Source organism: Erigeron canadensis, chromosome 5, assembly GCF_010389155.1.
Source record: "Erigeron canadensis isolate Cc75 chromosome 5, C_canadensis_v1, whole genome shotgun sequence".
In the NCBI taxonomy this organism is placed as follows: domain Eukaryota; kingdom Viridiplantae; phylum Streptophyta; class Magnoliopsida; order Asterales; family Asteraceae; genus Erigeron; species Erigeron canadensis.
In genome coordinates this window covers 22,193,552-22,211,368 of record NC_057765.1, presented here as the reverse complement: position 1 = coordinate 22,211,368, position 17,817 = coordinate 22,193,552, and the positions used below count along the sequence as shown (strand labels likewise).

Sequence of the window (17,817 nt, the reverse complement as noted above, 5' to 3'; positions counted from 1 at the left end):
TCGTTTTTGATTTTTTTAAACTTTTTTTCCTTTTTTCCACTTTTTTCATTCTCTCTTCAATTAACTTATTCCATATAAAAATTAAAAAAAACTTTAAAATTTTTTTTTTTTCAAAGGGCGTAGCCGTAAGCTATAGGCGAAGCCTTTCGGCTTATTCCGGAGCCATAATAGCTAAGGGCGAAGCCCGTTAGGTAGATCACCCCATCACCGATCACCCCCTATGACCTATCACCCCCTATGGCCTATCACCCTCTATGACCTATCACTCCTACCAGCTACCCCTTATTAATATCCTTAAGGACGAAACCCGTACCGTACCCTTACTTGTATAACTCACTAACTCGGGTTAGAAATTTTTTATTTTTATTTATTTTTTAAAATTTTTTTATAGATTGAATTAATTAAAAAAAGAATTAGAAAAGTGAAAAAAGGAATAAAAGTAAAAAAAACAAGCTAAAAAAAAAAATGAACTTTCTCTCCCTTCTTTCCTTAAGAACCTTCTTTTTGGATCTCTACCCCATATATATATATATATGTCTAATTATGTACGTAGATACATCTCGCTAAAACATTTCGAAAATTTAAGTCGTTATTCGTTTGTTGTTTGTTATTTAAATAGATATACAACAATTTTTTTTTTAATAAAACCGGCCTGTTTATTTGTTTATGTTTAAATAATCGATTTTCATTTTTTTCCAATAAACGATTAAAAGTAATCAATCCTTTACAACTCTTTACAAAAACTTAAAAATAACATCACATAAGTAACATCATCCAATAGAAACAACCACTCACAAACTCAAACGTTTCAAAAGGTAGAATTATGTATCACGTGTTTAACGGCTATAGTGTTTTAACTTAATATGTAAACACGGATATCATGTCAAAGCAAGTAAAATACCTCTCTGAGTAAGTAAAAAATAAAAAAATTCCGTTACGCAAAGTTAAACATAACATCAAGTAAGTATCATTAGCATTGAATACCAATTGATCATATTCATAGATAGATTAGTAACACATGAGCCTATAAATAGAGGTTGCATGTTATAAGTTTAAACTTCGTCAAATACAGGTAAAAAATAGAGGTTGCATGTTATAAATTTAAACTTAGTCAAATACAGATGAAAAAACTATAGTATCTCCTTTTTCATACTAAAGGAAACATACCAAGTGACATCACAATTATGTGTTGTCGAGCAGAGAAGCTTGCCACATAGGAATTATGATGTCAAGTGCTAGGTATTATAAGGTGTATTTGGTGTGTATGTGTGTGTGTGTGGGGGGGGGGCAGGGTGTTTGAGAGGGGGATTTCAAACCAGGAAAGAGAATGGGCGGACCTTTTAATTTTTGAATTTGGAAAGAAAAAGAGCAGAGGGAGAGAGACTAAAAGAAAGATGATTTAGTTTTCTAATTAGGCATTTTCTCTCTCTCTCTCTCTCAAAAATAACACACATTCCATATTTTTTTTAGATCCAGAAAATATTAAAGATGATTTATTTGTTGAGATGAGTAAAGAATCTGAAATCCTGATCTCATGTGTATTTTTTTGTAATCCAGATTATGTAAAGAATCTAATTTATTAGATTTAATAGAAAGAAAAAAAACAGATCTCTTTTTTCATATTCTCTCTCTAAAATCAAATCTCCAAATCTACATTTACATGAGATTAAACTATCATGGATTCATATCCATCTCCGACGACTGTGCTATCTCCGACGGCTTTCTTCCTTTATGTTTAATTAATCAAGGTATGTTCAATCAATCTACAATTCTTGTGTTATATGCAATAATAAAGTTGTGGGTTGTGTTATATGCATCATAAACTTCATATTTCATCCTTATTTCACTTCAGTTTGACTCGATATGAAGGAATGATTTCTGTCTTAAATCATGTTCACAAACTATTTGTGTAAATGCTTGAGTTAATTCTTTGTATGATTTGATCCATTAAATGAGTTTGGGAAAGAATGGAATGTAAAGCAAGAAGTTTATTCATACCATTTTAATTGTTTTGGTGTAGCAAAAGGAGATCTGAGGTGATTATCAGTAAAAGAATGGGCTTAAGAAAATGTGTAAGGAAGTTGTAAATACATATAGGGGTTCAGATATAAAGCCTTTTTTTTGGACCATTTCTTACCCACTACTTATATTACTTTATGATCTTGTACACCATGTTGAATCGTTGCTCTTGCTTGAGCATGCCTGAGCCTTTATGCTACAACTGGTTAGATAGGCTATGATGATGATATATTTTATACGACCATTCATTTCGGTTAGCTAAGATGAAAGTTGTCCTTTTTCTATGATGATGTGTTTACATCAAAAAAAGGTTGATTGGCTATGATGATGTGTTTACATTAAAGAAAAGGTTGAGGTTGTGTGTTCTTTGGCATGGCAATTGAGGTGTGTATGTGACTTTGCTGTCATATGCCCACCTTTTTTGATGCAGCCATGCTGAATCATTACCGTTACTTCAACATGTTTGAGCCTTTCAACTATTTGTAGCAAAATTGTTATGTTGATGCAAAGATTCATTGCTTGATAGCCTTCATGCCACAACTGGTGTGTTTAAATTGGCTATAATTATGTGTTTTATACGACGTTTTTAATAACTTAATTTGATGGTTGTCTCGTTTTGATTGGCTATGATGATGTGTTTACATTCAAGAAAAGTTTGAAGTTATGTGTTCCTTGGCATGACACTTGAGGTGTGTATGTGACCTTGTTGTTGCATGCCAATCTTTTTTGATGCAACCATATTGAACCATTACTCTTACTCAACATATCTGAGCCTATTTGATATTCGTACCCAAAATGTTATATTGATACAAAAGTTTGTTTGCTTGCTTGATATATTGCATAAACAATGTAAAGTTAGTAATAAGTGTTAGTCTATGGATATTGAAAAGATTGCATCCTATCTAGAGTGAGAATCTGTTATCAAGGTAAACTTAGCCAATATTTCACTATATATATGTTATACTAAAGCTATGAACTTATGATTAAAAACAGTAGCTGAAGTAGTTCATGCATCACTCATTGTTTTGTTTTGTCTCTTTTACATGGGATAAAGAGGAGGATACTAAAACTCTTTTATGAGGGTTGTCGAGAACATGTAGAGTAAAAACAACAATGGTTCTGCTGCAGCCAGTGTGTTACATTAGCTCATGATTATGAGAATGTTTATGATGATATTCTTGATGACAGGAATGTGAAGAACAAGTACAGATTCCCAATTTGAATATTATCAAGTGAGAACAATAGATTGTTTAATTTATACTAATATCTAACTTGTGAAACTGATTGTGTTTGTATTGGATATGGTAATCAGACTTTTATTGACTGTCCGTCTAACATGTATTAGTCTTTAATCTTCATGACCAGGAGAGCATGAGCCAACACGGGTGATTTAGGACCTTGGATTGCCTTTGGCTTGTGAACCAGTTTTTTGTATATGGATTTTAAGTCGTCGATGATAACCTAATCAGAGTTCGATTAAATTGGAATTCATGTGTAAGTTTCGATATTTGTATTTTTATGGATTAAATTTTTATTTATACTAATATATTTTATGGGTTTTTAAAGTTGGGTGTTGCCAACGGTGAAAGCAAAGAAACGAAGCAGAAGCAGCAGCAGCATGCATGCTGTAGTGGTGGAAGTGGAACTTTTATTGGTGAATAAAACTCATCAACATGCTAACATAATAATAAAATTCATAGTATATCCTATATGTTTTTGTTATCCAACTAGATTGTAATGCGATCAAATTTGACATATGGTGTACGATGATCTGGTTAGTTTCTTTAATTCTACAGATAAGCATTGGATCAGCATGGAATTTGATTTTATTTGGAGCTTTTCCATGTCAATTTAGTGAAAGGTATTCGAAATGAGGCTCTTATTAAACTTTATGTTTAAAGAGACCTAGAACTGTTCCGATTGGCCGTGTTGAATAGGGGATGATCAATATGTGTTTTGGATGTTCGTATCCTAACTCACCTGGATAAAGAGATTTCAGCATTTGGGAGATGTTCATTTGCACAAAGATTCTCATAGAGAGGTGGATGATGTCTCATAGAAGAAAAGGTTACTTCTGTATATTATACTTATATGTTGTATATATTTGTTAAAGTATATGATTTGAACAAAATCATTGTTGCTAATTATATGTGAATTTATAATGTGGATATGCCATTGTCGTTGACCAGGTATATATATTTATTCGAGTGTAGCAAATTGCCACATAGGAGATTGGCACAACGGTTGTTATATGATTAAACAAATCATGGAGATTTGAGAAAGTACCCTCTGTAGATTTTGAGAGAAACTGATGCAACCATTGTACCTGAAGCTGATGCTTGTCCTCAGGTAAAACTTGAAGTCATTTTGAACTTCTCTGTTTTGTAATTTGAACCATGTTGGGTCTGTTTCCTTCTGGCTAAGAATCGATTCAATCTGAAATAGGTGTCAACAACCAGTATTTTGGAAGGACTAAGCTAGCCAATACCAATTAAGTTTGGTGTGGTCCCAATTAACTTGCTTTCAGGTGATCTTGATGTTTTGGTGGTGTTTGCTTATAGTGACTGCTTTTAGGGTATTGCATGTTAAATGAGAGCAAAGGCATGTTTATGGCCATCTCTCTTGGCATAACAGATAAGTGTGATGATTTGTACTAAATTAAAGGTGGCATAATGGGTGGGTTGGGTAGGTTGTTTGCATGTCAGTTTGACCCAAAACATTTCGTGAGGAAGATTTTTTAATTGTTTAATAATAAGTTTGTTAAATATGATTAATATATATATATATATTAGAAAATGGTTTTAAGCATATAAAGTAACAAAAAGCAAGTTGTTTAGGTCAATGAAACATTGGAACAATAGTCCTTAGGGAATGAAGATGTTCTAAAGGTTTCTAAAACAATAGTTGATAAAGAATAAAGAATCGGACAAAAGTGAAAGTAAGTATTTACTTAGTTACTGCATACCCTTTTACTACATACCAAGTTTACTACAACAATTTCATTGTTGCTTGATACAAAAGTAGCCATTCTGACCCGTTTACCACCTATCCAACTGCATACTTTGCTGGACCCGTTTATATGAAATCAGTAGGTGGTGGTTAATAAGAACATTGATGAAATTAATGTAAAGCTGGACTCTATTGACAAGCCCATTGGAGGTGACGGATGCAAAGCGCGTTGTGAAATCCACTGTTGCACAATATGGAAAGCTCGATACAGAATGTTTAATCAACTTAATGGGTTTGTGAGTTCATTTATTATTTTGAGTAGATTAACTTTTAATCATGTTTGCTTTGCATATATATATATATTTTCCATGTAGTAAAAGTGGGTCTGACAATTGTTTGACATTGGGTAGCAATTGTTGAAATCTGCGTTTTAGTCTTTTAGGCAAGGTTGGGTTGACTCTGACTTGGTGATGTGCGAAATCTAGCTTTAAATTTATAAACACGATTTACCGAAAATACTGATTACTACACACTCACAGGCAGTGGACCTGATCGCGTGCAGTATAGTTAAAAACTGGTAAGCCGAGATCGTTCGCAAGGACTTAAACAAGCATTTGTAAAACGTTAAATGATTTAAGTAAAAATGGGGTTTTTGTGGCCGAGTTGCCACGTTGCAAGTAGTTAGTTTGAAAAGTCAGTAATCCCAAAGGATTAATCGAAAGAGAAGTTTGTTGTCGAAAACAATAATTTAAAAGTCACCCATCTTGATTTCGCTCAACAGAATGTTAGGATTGCACATTTGATGAAGATCAAATTCAATTTAGTGATTAAATGACCGAGACTCAAATTAATCGCCTACCCCGTACCCGTCAAGTTAACAACTTATTCGACTCTCTTGTATAAACTAGTCTCATTATTAAGACCGGTACCCCGAGACGCCTTTTTATAACTTCCCTAGTTAAACAATGGTTTTGGTCATTTCAGATAACAATTTTGCCTATCGATTGTACCCAACCGTCAACCCGTTAATTCTTATCAAATTTCGATTACCCTCTACCGTACCCATCACAGAGCCAATTGCTTCTAACTAAGCAATCAAAATAACTTATACCCAAATCCTAGTCGTCACTAAGCAATGAATACAAATTATCCGCAATCAATAATTAAATTACAAAGAATTAATTAAATTAAGATCACGACAAAACGTTAAATCAAATCACTTGAATTAATAAATATTGTGCAATCCCTACATAATGTCTCACTCCATCAAGATGGATGAAAAGGCGATTAGCCACTCATACTAAATATGAAATAACAAATCAAAACGAAGGAATTCATTGTTACCGAATACAAAGGATTGAAAAACGAATAACGAAATGATTCCGAACGAGCCTTTGATCCTCCAAAATGATGAAAAATAAGATAAACCCTAGAAAAAGCTCTTAAAATCGTCTGGAAAGTGAAAAGATAGGTTTTTGGAATGTTTTTGCAACTATTTATATGAGGCAGAAAAATGGACAGATTCGGCGCCCAGGTGCGTCGCACATAGCAAAGTGCGTCGCACTTTCCTTTTGACTTTTATTGACTTTGACTTCGTTGACTGGTCTTTTGTCGCCTATAGAGAATGTGCGTCGCACATTTATTAAACTGCGAATCACTTCTTTCCACAACAAACAAAACGGCGACGCACTCTCTGAGGTGCGTCGCACTCTGGCGTTGACCTTCTTTGACCAGCTTGACTTCTTCAATTCTTCATTTACGAGCCACATGAAACATCCATAAACACCCATTTTGCTCCAGAAACTTCGTTTTCTGCAAAATATCGCTTAGGTACCTGTTTTCCACCTGAAACACTAACAAATACCATAAACGCACCAAATGTATACGAAAATGACTCGTAAACCTCACTAATCGACACTTTAAGCTATAGGAAAATGGGCATAAAATACGACATATCAAATCCCCCCACACTTAAACCTTGCTTGTCCTCAAGCAAATCCAAACTAAAAAAAAAACAAATCAATCCTTGGTATTTTATGGAACCACATTTCAGTTATCAAAAAGAAGCTCAACCATAATAAAAAATGAGAATAAATGGTTAGGCAGTTTTAATCTTAAATGAAAACCGGAACGTTTGACAATATTTGACTGATATACAAGCCTCAATAACACGACTAAGCACAAATGAAACGAACAAGTGATATCTCGCCTATCCTACTCCAACTAACTTTCTTTTGGGGTCGAATATTTGAATAATCACTCAATAGCCAAGTCGTGATGCATAATCTTTTAACCATAGGCTTGTACAAGGATCGTTCGTAAGTCGCCAAGGCGCATGCGCCCTATTACGTCTATCAGAAGAGGACTTTACAGGTTGTAGCATTTTAAGGCTAAACAGGGCATTTAAATAAGGTATGAGAATTTTGGTAACAAGTGGTGTTAACAAAGATCTAACACAACATTTAACAAAGTTTCACATATAGTCTAGTCCAAAAACAAACCCATGTCATTAGTTGCCAACGGTCCACATCCCAAAAAGTTTTCCATCAAACAACTTATCAACCAAATCTAACCAATGTTGACTTCAATCAAACTTGCTAACTTCAAACATTCTAACCGTATACGTATTAAACTTCGGCACACTTTGTTGGTTATAATAACGACCAACTTAGATAAAATGATTTGACAAAAAGGAGAAATACCAACTGACAGCCCAAGCTCATTTTTTTCTTTTTCTGTTTTTCAATCCTTTATTCTTTTTATTCCATTTTTTTTGTGAGCTACTTTTACTCTGCCTAATTGGTATTCTCTACATAATTTAAGAAACAGTGACAAATCATCACAAAAGATGCTAAGATGAACAATCTAGACTTTATCCAAGAACCATGACAAAATCAAACTTATCCCCATAAGATGAGAATATCCCGACCCGACATAATAAGGCAAAACCCAAACCATCCAATCTAGCAAAGGCAACCAATGACCCACCAGGATTTTGACTATCAGTATGGTGAGGAATGGTTTATATTTAGGTGGATTTAATTAACAAAGAACTGGCTAGTGACAACATGTTTTTTTTTTTTTGTTTCTTGCACTAAAAGGGAGTGCAACATACGGGTTTCCAACGGGTGGTTCACTAACCGGTTTAGTTAGCTACTAAGCACATTACAAAATATGTACATAACAGATTTTTACTAAACAAAGGGTGAATAAACAAAGAATAAAGGTTTTATCCTAAATTTGCCTCTTCATCATATAGCAAAACAACGGAACGATCAACAAGGACAAGTTCTAGAATCAACTCAATCACCAGCACACTCATAGCAAATGAAATAATCCGGAAATGGAAAATCAACCTCAAACTTGCACATCCTAGTTCAGAGCTCAAAAAGAGACCCTTACTCCCGGATAAAATCCGAAAGCCTAAGAGAGGGACAAATTTACAAGGTTAATAGTTCCAAAACCGTAACACCTATCATACTCAGCAATGAATCAATACTATCTCACAAATTTTGGTGTTTTGGTGCTATAAGCATGCTAGCAATGTTATTAATCCAGAAGGGATTGCCACGTTAATCAGTCAAAACACATTCCACATATTAAAGACTTTACCAAGGTGTAGTTACATTGCTCATTTATATCTATAATTAAGTGACAAAAGCAATTAACTACGAGGACAAAAGCAAAATTACCCGACTTTTTCCTATTTACCTCCCCCCCCCCCCCACACACACTTGAGTTGGACAATGTACTCAATGTCCAAGAAACTAAGCCAAATAAGGGAAATAGGGAAAAGTAAACTAGAAAGCAAAATAAGAACAAGAAAACTTGCCGGGTAGATGTGGTGTTCCATGCGCGAATGATGCCAACAAGAATAATGAGCGCTGAACTTACTGCCAACATATGCATATGACACCCTTGCTATCACACATGAACACAAAGAAAAGCCAACATAGTAATATAATTGTTAAGCATGCAACATTCAAACCTAATTATTCTACGGGAATGGAAAGAAAATACGATGTCTCATTACCCCGTAGGGTGGATACAAAACAACCAAATCGAAATTAAAAGTACGGAAAATGAAATTGTTCAAACAAATCATACAAGCCATCAAAACCAGCAAATTGACGGCTTGTCATTCTTCAATCCTGCATAAAAACTCACTGAGGTGGAGGATGAGGTGGGTAGTGTTGGTAACCAGGAAGGTTACCATAGTCAAAGAAAGAACCAACCACCTGTTCTGCATAAGTTTGCTCAGAAGCTCCTGCCTGGGTCACGTCCATGCCAGCATAAGTACCTGTATAAGAAGCAAATCAGACCGGCATATCTGGTCCTAATGCCCCTGGATCGTGACGGGGAGGCTCCTCGACCACATGCTCGGGAGGAAAGTAAAAACCTCCACCTACTCTCTGATGCGGGATAAACATGGCAGGTGGACGGTAGTCGGGAAGATCAGCGGGTGGGCTAAAGTCCTGCCCCCTCAGCTGTGCCTCTCACATGGGCTGGTAACAGCGCGAGTCATATACCACTCTACCAAGCCCAGAACCCATCATCGTCATATCTCCCCCAACCTGCTTTCTGAAACTATCCATGCGGATGTGAAATGATTGCTGAGATTCAAACATCCGATCCACAACAGACTGAATAGAGGTGAAGTCAAAACCTGCAGAAGAAGAAGAAGAAGCTCCTGAAGTAGAAGTAGCACGACGCTTAGGGCGTCTAACCAGTTCTTCCTCTGCTGCATCCTCCATTTCTTCATCATCCTCATCATCCCCTTCTTCACCCTCGGGGGTATCATCACCAAGATCAATCAAAGCGTACAAATCTCCGTGGGACTGTTTCTTCAACAAACCAAAACGCTTCAAGTCAGCGTACTCAAACTCCTTTATAAGCTTCCATTTCAAGTTGTAGACCGCATTTGCCCTGTCGTTCTCACATCCAAAAAACTTAACCAGTCTTGTAATGTAGTGACCACACACTAGCTTCCGATCCCTCATTCCCTGGGTTCCCATATGCCTCGCCACCATTTATGGTGCACAAGCTGACCTATAAGGGGCTCCCTCATGAAACAACCTAAGCAACCACATATCTTCCAGATAAACCTTGTCCCTTTGATTCGATCTTTGAACAACCAAGTAAGTTATCATTTTCAAAAACAATCTCAAAATGGGTGACTTAATGTGACACGCCCCAATACCATTTTCCCAAGTAACACTACCGCTAATCTGCTTGAAATAAGATTTTTGATCACCATCCGGGAACCCTAACCCGGTTCTGTCCCCCCTGCTAAGAACCTTCCTGAACAATAGATTATTCTCTAACAAATTCTGGGTATACATCCCGGTGGCTACTCCAAACTCAGCAATGGTTAAAGACCTATCTTTACCCCCACAACGGAAGTGAATACATTTTTCAGCGAAAATGTCCTTAACCTTATCAATTTTACTAACATTTATGGTCGAGTAAAATTCCAAGCACCACTCTTTGCAAACTGACTCCCTATTACCAAAAATATCAAACCAAAGTCTAAAGTCCTGATCCCTTGGATTCCCACTTTCATCATTTTTCCATCCCAACCAAACGTAAGAACCCTTCAATGTCCCCCCGTATCGCTAACATGTCAAACATACTAGAGGGGAGATACCTGGGCTCATCGATATCTTTGGAGAGAAATTTCTCCAACCTCGCATTGTACGCGGCTTTTTCCTCTTGTGAAGCACGAGGCCAAGTAAGCCATTGGTGAGCAGATAGTGCGGGGACAGGAGCAACGGCGGCTTGGGCTTGTCCCGCGTCTGATGTGTCTTCACCCGTGTGGGATGAAGAAGTGGCACGTCTGGGATTACGCCTACATGTACCTGCAGCAGCGGCCTACACACAAACAAAGACGAAAACAATCAAAACCCGAATAATTATGACTATATATGAGCTTAAGTCGGGTCAGGCAAACAAGGAACCAAACTGCGTCACAGTTTTAGGTGACTGCGAAGCAGTCTGAACCTCGACATACAAAACGGCGTCGCACATATAAAAGTGCGTCGCCCTCATGTGCTATCCAACGACGGTGCACTTCAGGAAGTGCGTCGCACTCTTATGTGTACTGGGTTGTTTTGGTTTAGGGTTTATAATGGATTCCAAAACATAATTTAGCAAAAATCCATCTAACTGCTTGATTCCAAGAAATATTATGAATAAACATTTGACAATCAAAACCCTCGACCAATTCACGCAATCTTAAACATCCAAACATACAACCACACCAAGATTTATTCAAAAAAAAAAATTCTAAGCTAAAACACTTAAGAAAATATAACAGAAGTAAGGTAAAGATATTACCTTTCCAGTTCTTGTCATGATTGAGATGTAGATGAGATTAAAATTAACGAAAAATAAAGAGAAAAATCAAAAAAAAAATCGGATGGTTTTGCTTGTGGGAGAAAAGGATTGGAAGAGTTTACGGTAAAAGTAAAAAGTGAGAAAACCCTAGCCTGTTATCCCATTTCACCGGATCTGACCAACACTGCGTCGCACTCTTAGAAGTGCGTCGCCGTTTTTAATTAAATATATATATATATATTTTTGGTTTTCGAATTTTCTGAACGACACGTGGGAGTGCGTCGCACCCCTTTATTTTCGAGCATTAATGTGTTTCGCAATCTATAGAAACTGCGTCGCACATTCTGGCTATACCAATACTGTGGCGCACTCGTAGAAGTGCGTCGCACTTCGCCCTCCCCCACACTTACCTTATAGTTTGTCCACAAACAACTTACCGTAACGCGTAAAGGGACTCCAGACCTGCAATACTCGACATAAACACCTGAAAAACATTAAAATTTCACAAAACATAATAATAATAAAAAATAAAACACGGGTTGCCTCCCGCGAAGCGCTTCGTTTATTTACGAGTCTTTAGCTAGACTCGAAGTTCTCCTCATTGCTTGATTTCGAAAAATGGAAGTTCGTCAACGACGACTCCCACATCTTCTTCCTCATGATGATAAAGCTTCAACCTGTGACCATTAACAATAAATGAAGTACCATCCGATTTAAACAAATCCACATAACCAGACGGATACACATGTTTGATCACAAAAGGGCCGGTCCACCTAGAAGTCAACTTGGGTTGTTTGAACTTGTACTTAGAAAGGAACAACAAGACCTTATCACCGGCTTTGAAATCCTTTTTCCTAAGCCTACGATCATGCCAAACTTTTGTTCGTTCCTTATACAACAACGAGTTATCATACGCATACAACCTAAGTTCATCGATCTCAAACTTTTGTTCGTTCCTTTTGTTCATTTAGTTGCATCGATCTCAACTCACCGGCTTCAACTAGGTCCATGTTACAATTCTTGAGCGCCCAATAGGCCTTATGCTCAATTTCAATAGGAAGATGGCAAGTGTTGCCATAAAGCAACCAGAATGGGGTAGTCCCAATCGGTGTCTTGTAGGCGGTCCTAAATGCCCATAGAGCATCATCAAGCTTGGTGGACCAAGACTTCGGGTTATTTCCTACGGTTTTCTCAAGAATTCTTTTTAATGCCCGATTCGTGTTTTCAACTTGACCACTCGTTTGGGGGTGATATGAGGTTGAAAAACGGTGATTGACACCGTACCTCTTTAGCACCTTAGCGAGTTGGTGATTCGCGAAATGACTTCCGCGGTCACTGATTAAGGCCTTGGGCACTCCAAACCTACAGAAAAGCTTTTTCAGAAAATGAATGACGACACGTGCGTCATTTGTTGGCAAGGCTTTCGCCTCGACCCACTTTGAAACATAATCCACAGAAACAAGGATATACAAATTCCTATTTGATGGGAGAAAAGGTCCCATGAAGTCTATGCCCCAAACATCAAAAACTTCACATACCTGAATAAAGTTTTGAGGCATTTCATCCCGTTTGGAAATGTTACCTCGTCGCTGACACACATCACAAACCTCTACCAAAGTTTGTGTTTCTTTGAAAACGGTTGGCCAAAAGAATCCAGCATCATATACTTTCTTACCAGTGACTGACGCTCCATAATGTCCACCAGTCGGCCCATGGTGACAAGCATCAAGAATCTGGCGTGTCTCATCATCTGCCACACACCTCCTTATCATCCTATCTGCACAAATTTTAAACAAAAATGGATTTTCCCAAAAGTAATGTTTAGCCTCGGTAAAAAGTTTCCTCCGTTCTTGCTTTGACATATCTTCCGGAATTGCACTTGAACTAAGATAGTTAGCAATATCGGCGAACCAAGGTCTTGTTTCAATCTTCATAAAAAACTCATCAGGAAAATCATCATTAATATCATGCTCTTTTAATTCCTCACGGTGAGGATTTTTGAGCCTACTAAGATGGTCAGCTACTACATTCTCAACCCCCATTTTGTCTTTAATTTCAATGTCGAATTCTTGCAAAAACAAGACCCAACGAATTAGACGGGGCTTGGCATCTTGTTTAGAGAACAAGTACCTCAAGGCAGAATGATCAGTATAGACAATGGTCTTGTTAAGGACCAAGTAGGGACGAAATTTATCAAAAGCATATACAACTGCCAACAACTCTTTTTCGGTAACCGTATAGTTCTGTTGGGCAGGGTTTAAAGTCTTGCTAGCATACGAGATAGGGCGGAAGTGCTTATCCTCCCTTTGGCCTAAAACGGCCCCTAAGGCATAATCGCTAGCGTCACACATCAACTCAAATGGTAAAGACCAATTGGGTGGAGTCATAATGGGGGCATTAGTTAATCTCTCCTTAAGCAAGTTGAAAGCTTCAAGACACTCTTTATCAAACACAAATGAGACATCTTTCTCTAACAACTTAGTCATAGGCCGGGTGATTTTAGAAAAATCTTTTATAAACCTACGGTAAAACCCCGCATAACCAAGAAAGCTTCTAACAGATTTAACATTCGTGGGTGGAGGTAACTTACTTATCACATCAATTTTAGCTTTGTCAACCTCTAACCCTTCCTTAGAAACTTTATGTCCCAAAACTATACCCTCCTTGACCATAAAGTGACATTTTTCCCAATTCAAAACCAAATGCGCCCGTTTACACCTTTCCAACATCTTGTCAAGACTTTTTAAACAATTTTCAAATGAATTACCAAAAACTAAAAAATCATCTATGAACACTTCCATGGAGGTTTCTATCATATCCTGAAAAATGGCATTCATGCAACGTTGGAAAGTCCCGGGTGCATTACAAAGACCAAATGGCATCCTCCTATAGGCATAAGTGCCATAGAGGCAAGTGAAAGTGGTCTTCTCTTGATCTTTCGGGTCTATGGGTATTTGGAAGTACCCGGAAAACCTGTCCAGAAAACAAAAATACTCGTTCCCGGCGAGCCGTTCGAGCATTTGACGATAAAGGGCAATGGGAAGTGATCCTTGCGGGTCGCATCATATAGTTTCCGATAGTCAATACATACCCTCCACCCCGTGACAGTTCTTGTGGGAATTAATTCATTTTTGTCATTTAAAACAACAGTCATCCCACCCTTCTTCGGTACACAGTGTACCGGACATACCCATGAACTATCCGAGATGGGGAATATGATTCCCGCATCTAATAATTTCAAAACTTCTTTTTTAACAACCTCCTTCATGTTTGGATTCAATCTCCGTTGTCTTTGCGCAACAGGTTTAATATTATCAACAAAATTAATTGTGTGCTTACTGAATTCTGGACTTATACCCGGAATATCGGAAATCTTCCATGCAAAGGCCTTTTTATGGGCCTTCAACACGGTAATAAGCCTAGATTTTTCATCCTCCATCAAGGAAGATGAAATGAGAACGGGGAGAAAAGATGTACCTTCTAAATATGCATACTCCAAATGCTCCGGAAGTGGCTTGAGTTCGAAATCAGTGGGAGGGCTCTCAACCGATGTAGGCACTCGGATGCTTCTATCATCTTTGATTTCTTCAAAAGATTCATCCTCCGGTAGAGTTTCATCAACATTAAGAGCCATGATTTCATGCATCATTTCTTCAACCAACTCATGCTCTTCTTCACTACAAGCTAACACAGCTTGTCCATCTTCCATATCCAAATAGTCCATAAGCTCCTTTTCCAAAGCATCTTCCTCCTCGATCACATCGATCCTGAAACAAGATTCATCACATGAGTACAGATGCTTAAGAGCTTTATCTACATTAAAAACAACCCGGTCATCACCGACACCTAGAGAGATTTCCTTGGCTTTGACCTGGATGATAGCATCCGCGGTCATGAGGAATGGTCGGCCTAAAACTAGAGGCACGTTAATGTCCGCCTCCATTTCTAGAATAACAAAATCAACCGGGAAAATATAATGACCCACTTTAATCTGTAAATTTTCCGCTATCCCCATGGGATATTGGAATGATCTATCCGCAAGCCTAATGCTCATGCGGGTCGGGGTCAATGCACCAAGAGACAACATCTTATAAACAGAGTAAGGCATTAAATTAATACTGGCCCCAAGATCGGCCAACGCCTTATACAACTCAACACTAAAAGAACAAGAAATAAGAAAACTCCCTGGATCATCAAGCTTAGGAGGTATCTCGTTCTTTATTATCGCGGAAACTTCGGCACTCATGACCGCCGTCTTGTCTTCTTGTAGCTTCTTCCTATCCGAAATAAGATCTTTAAGAAACTTCGCGTAGTTGGGCATACCTGCAAGGAGATCAACTAGCGGAACAGAAATGTTAACATTTTGAATTAACTCAACGAATTTCTTGAAGTTCTCCTTGATCTTCTCCTGCTTCAACCGTTGAGGAAATGGCACCATCAGTTGGTAGGGCCTCACCGGAGGTGTCTCAACAGTAGGTTTCTCAACATTCTTAGATGGAACGGCCGGAACCTTCACGGTTGGGTTCAGCTCCATCTCGATTTCTTCATCAACAGTCCCTTCTGGTTCAACCTGCACAAGAGGAGTAACAACATTAGGTAAAGCATTTGCAGAGTTATAAGTGTTACCTGCTCTTGTTGGGATAGCATTGACTTGCTCATTCCTAGCATTTGGATGGTGATACTTGGTTCTAGATCCTTGATTGTTCTGTTGAAGCTTAGGATTCTGCTGAGTATTGCTCGGTAACTGCCTGTTCGACGCTCTTAGCCTTTCAAGCTTTGCCTCAATATCTTGAAACGTTGCTTGAGTACTCTTCGAACTTTGCTCAAGCTTATTTGTCAATCCATCCAACCTAGTAGTCATAGCATCCCATTGAGAGGCCATCTTCTCATTGGTAGCTTTCTGAACACCTACCAAATCCTTCATGATATCTCTCAATTCAGCATTCGCATTCTGCTGACTGTTGAACCTGCTAAACCTGCTTCCACTAAAACCAGAATTATTAGCATTAAAATTAGATGAAGGAAAAGAAGTACCTGATGACCGATTTTGATAACCGGTACTCTGATTGAAGTTCCCTTGCTGATTCTAGACATAGTTAACTTCTTGTGCCGACTTATCTGGGCAATCCTTCGAGTAATGCATGTCCCCACAGTAATCGCACCCATCAGCAATCACCTTAACATCCCTTTCAATGCTTTTGAATCTCACATCTTGGTTGTCAAACCTCTCATTCATCTGCTTTGTGAGGGCTTTGACTTTAGCAACCAAGCTCGATTCTTCACTACTCTCCATCTTCGCAACAGTCTTACCACTAGTTCTCTTGCTTACAAGCACATCGCGATCAGAGAACTCCTTGGCTATATCATCTAAGATTTTGTACCCTTCAGCCGGGGTCACATTGTTCAAACTACCTCCAAATGCCCCAGCTAATTCCCTTCGAGTTCTCTTTAGCAAACCATCATAGAAGATCTCAACCACTGCTTCTGTGTTCAGATTGTTTCCTGGGCAATTCCTGATCATCTCCTTATATCGTTTCCAGGCATCTACTACATCTTCCCCTGGATCTTGAGTGAATGATCGGATTTTATTCTCCAACTGTCTCTGAGTCCTTATAGAATAGAACTCATCAATAAACCCAACACGAAGCTCATCCCAAGTTGTATACAGATCATCTGGTTGCTCCTTTAACCATGCCTTAGCCCCTCCACATAAAGTGAGTGGAAAAAGCTCAAGCTTCACATTATCATCTTGGTTCACGCCATAGTGATAAAACCTACAAATCTTCTCGAACCTCTCTAAATGCCCATACGGATCATTATTAGTTACCCCATCAAACTTCTCTTCCTCCACACTTTTCAAATGACTTCCTTTAAGAGAAAAGTTTACTCCAGTGGTCGGAAGGCGAATAGGAGTGCCCCTATTAGTGGGGACATTTCTCCTATGGTCACCGTAAAGACGGTTATTGGGGTTTACCGGTTCTTGATCACCCATTCTCCTAGCTCTAACTGGTTAAGTTGCCTGAAGATTTTCTCTAGGAATCTCGGTTAAATCCGGTTGATGAGTTTTATCCCGATTATCTTCTTCCTCCGAGCTGTCACCAGTTTTGAACAAACCACTACCTTCGGAGAATTTAGAACGTAAGTGCACCTCGGATGTTGAACCTTTCTTTGAGTAATATTGATCCAAATCTACGTCCGGGTGGTCACGGTTTTCGGTGTTTGAATCTATGTTTTCGGTGTTTGAGGGCTCCGTGTTGTTTGATCTAAGTAAGCGTCGTCTGGCTTTCCCTGGATTAGATTGAGGACTAAGCAAAGGTCTACCAGAGGCTCTTGTGTTCATCAACTAACAAAGCACCTGCACAAGCACCACAAGAAAAAAAAACCGTTAACCGCACCAGAAACTAACAAAATAAAACTAAAACAAAAATAAAATCTATCTATTAAAACAAATAACTTCCTCACAAATGAATGCAAGGAAGGGTCGAATCACAAAACTAACAACTACTTAATTCA

General features: G+C 38.1%; 1 long non-coding RNA gene across 1 annotated transcript; it reads left to right on the top strand.

The window, feature by feature from the left end:
- Window positions 1-4,000: 4,000 nt before the first annotated feature.
- On the top strand, window positions 4,001-4,491 carry LOC122598927. The gene is made up of 2 exons (XR_006323789.1): window positions 4,001-4,086; window positions 4,209-4,491. It is a non-coding gene; the product is annotated as an uncharacterized LOC122598927 (long non-coding RNA).
- Window positions 4,492-17,817: the final 13,326 nt, after the last annotated feature.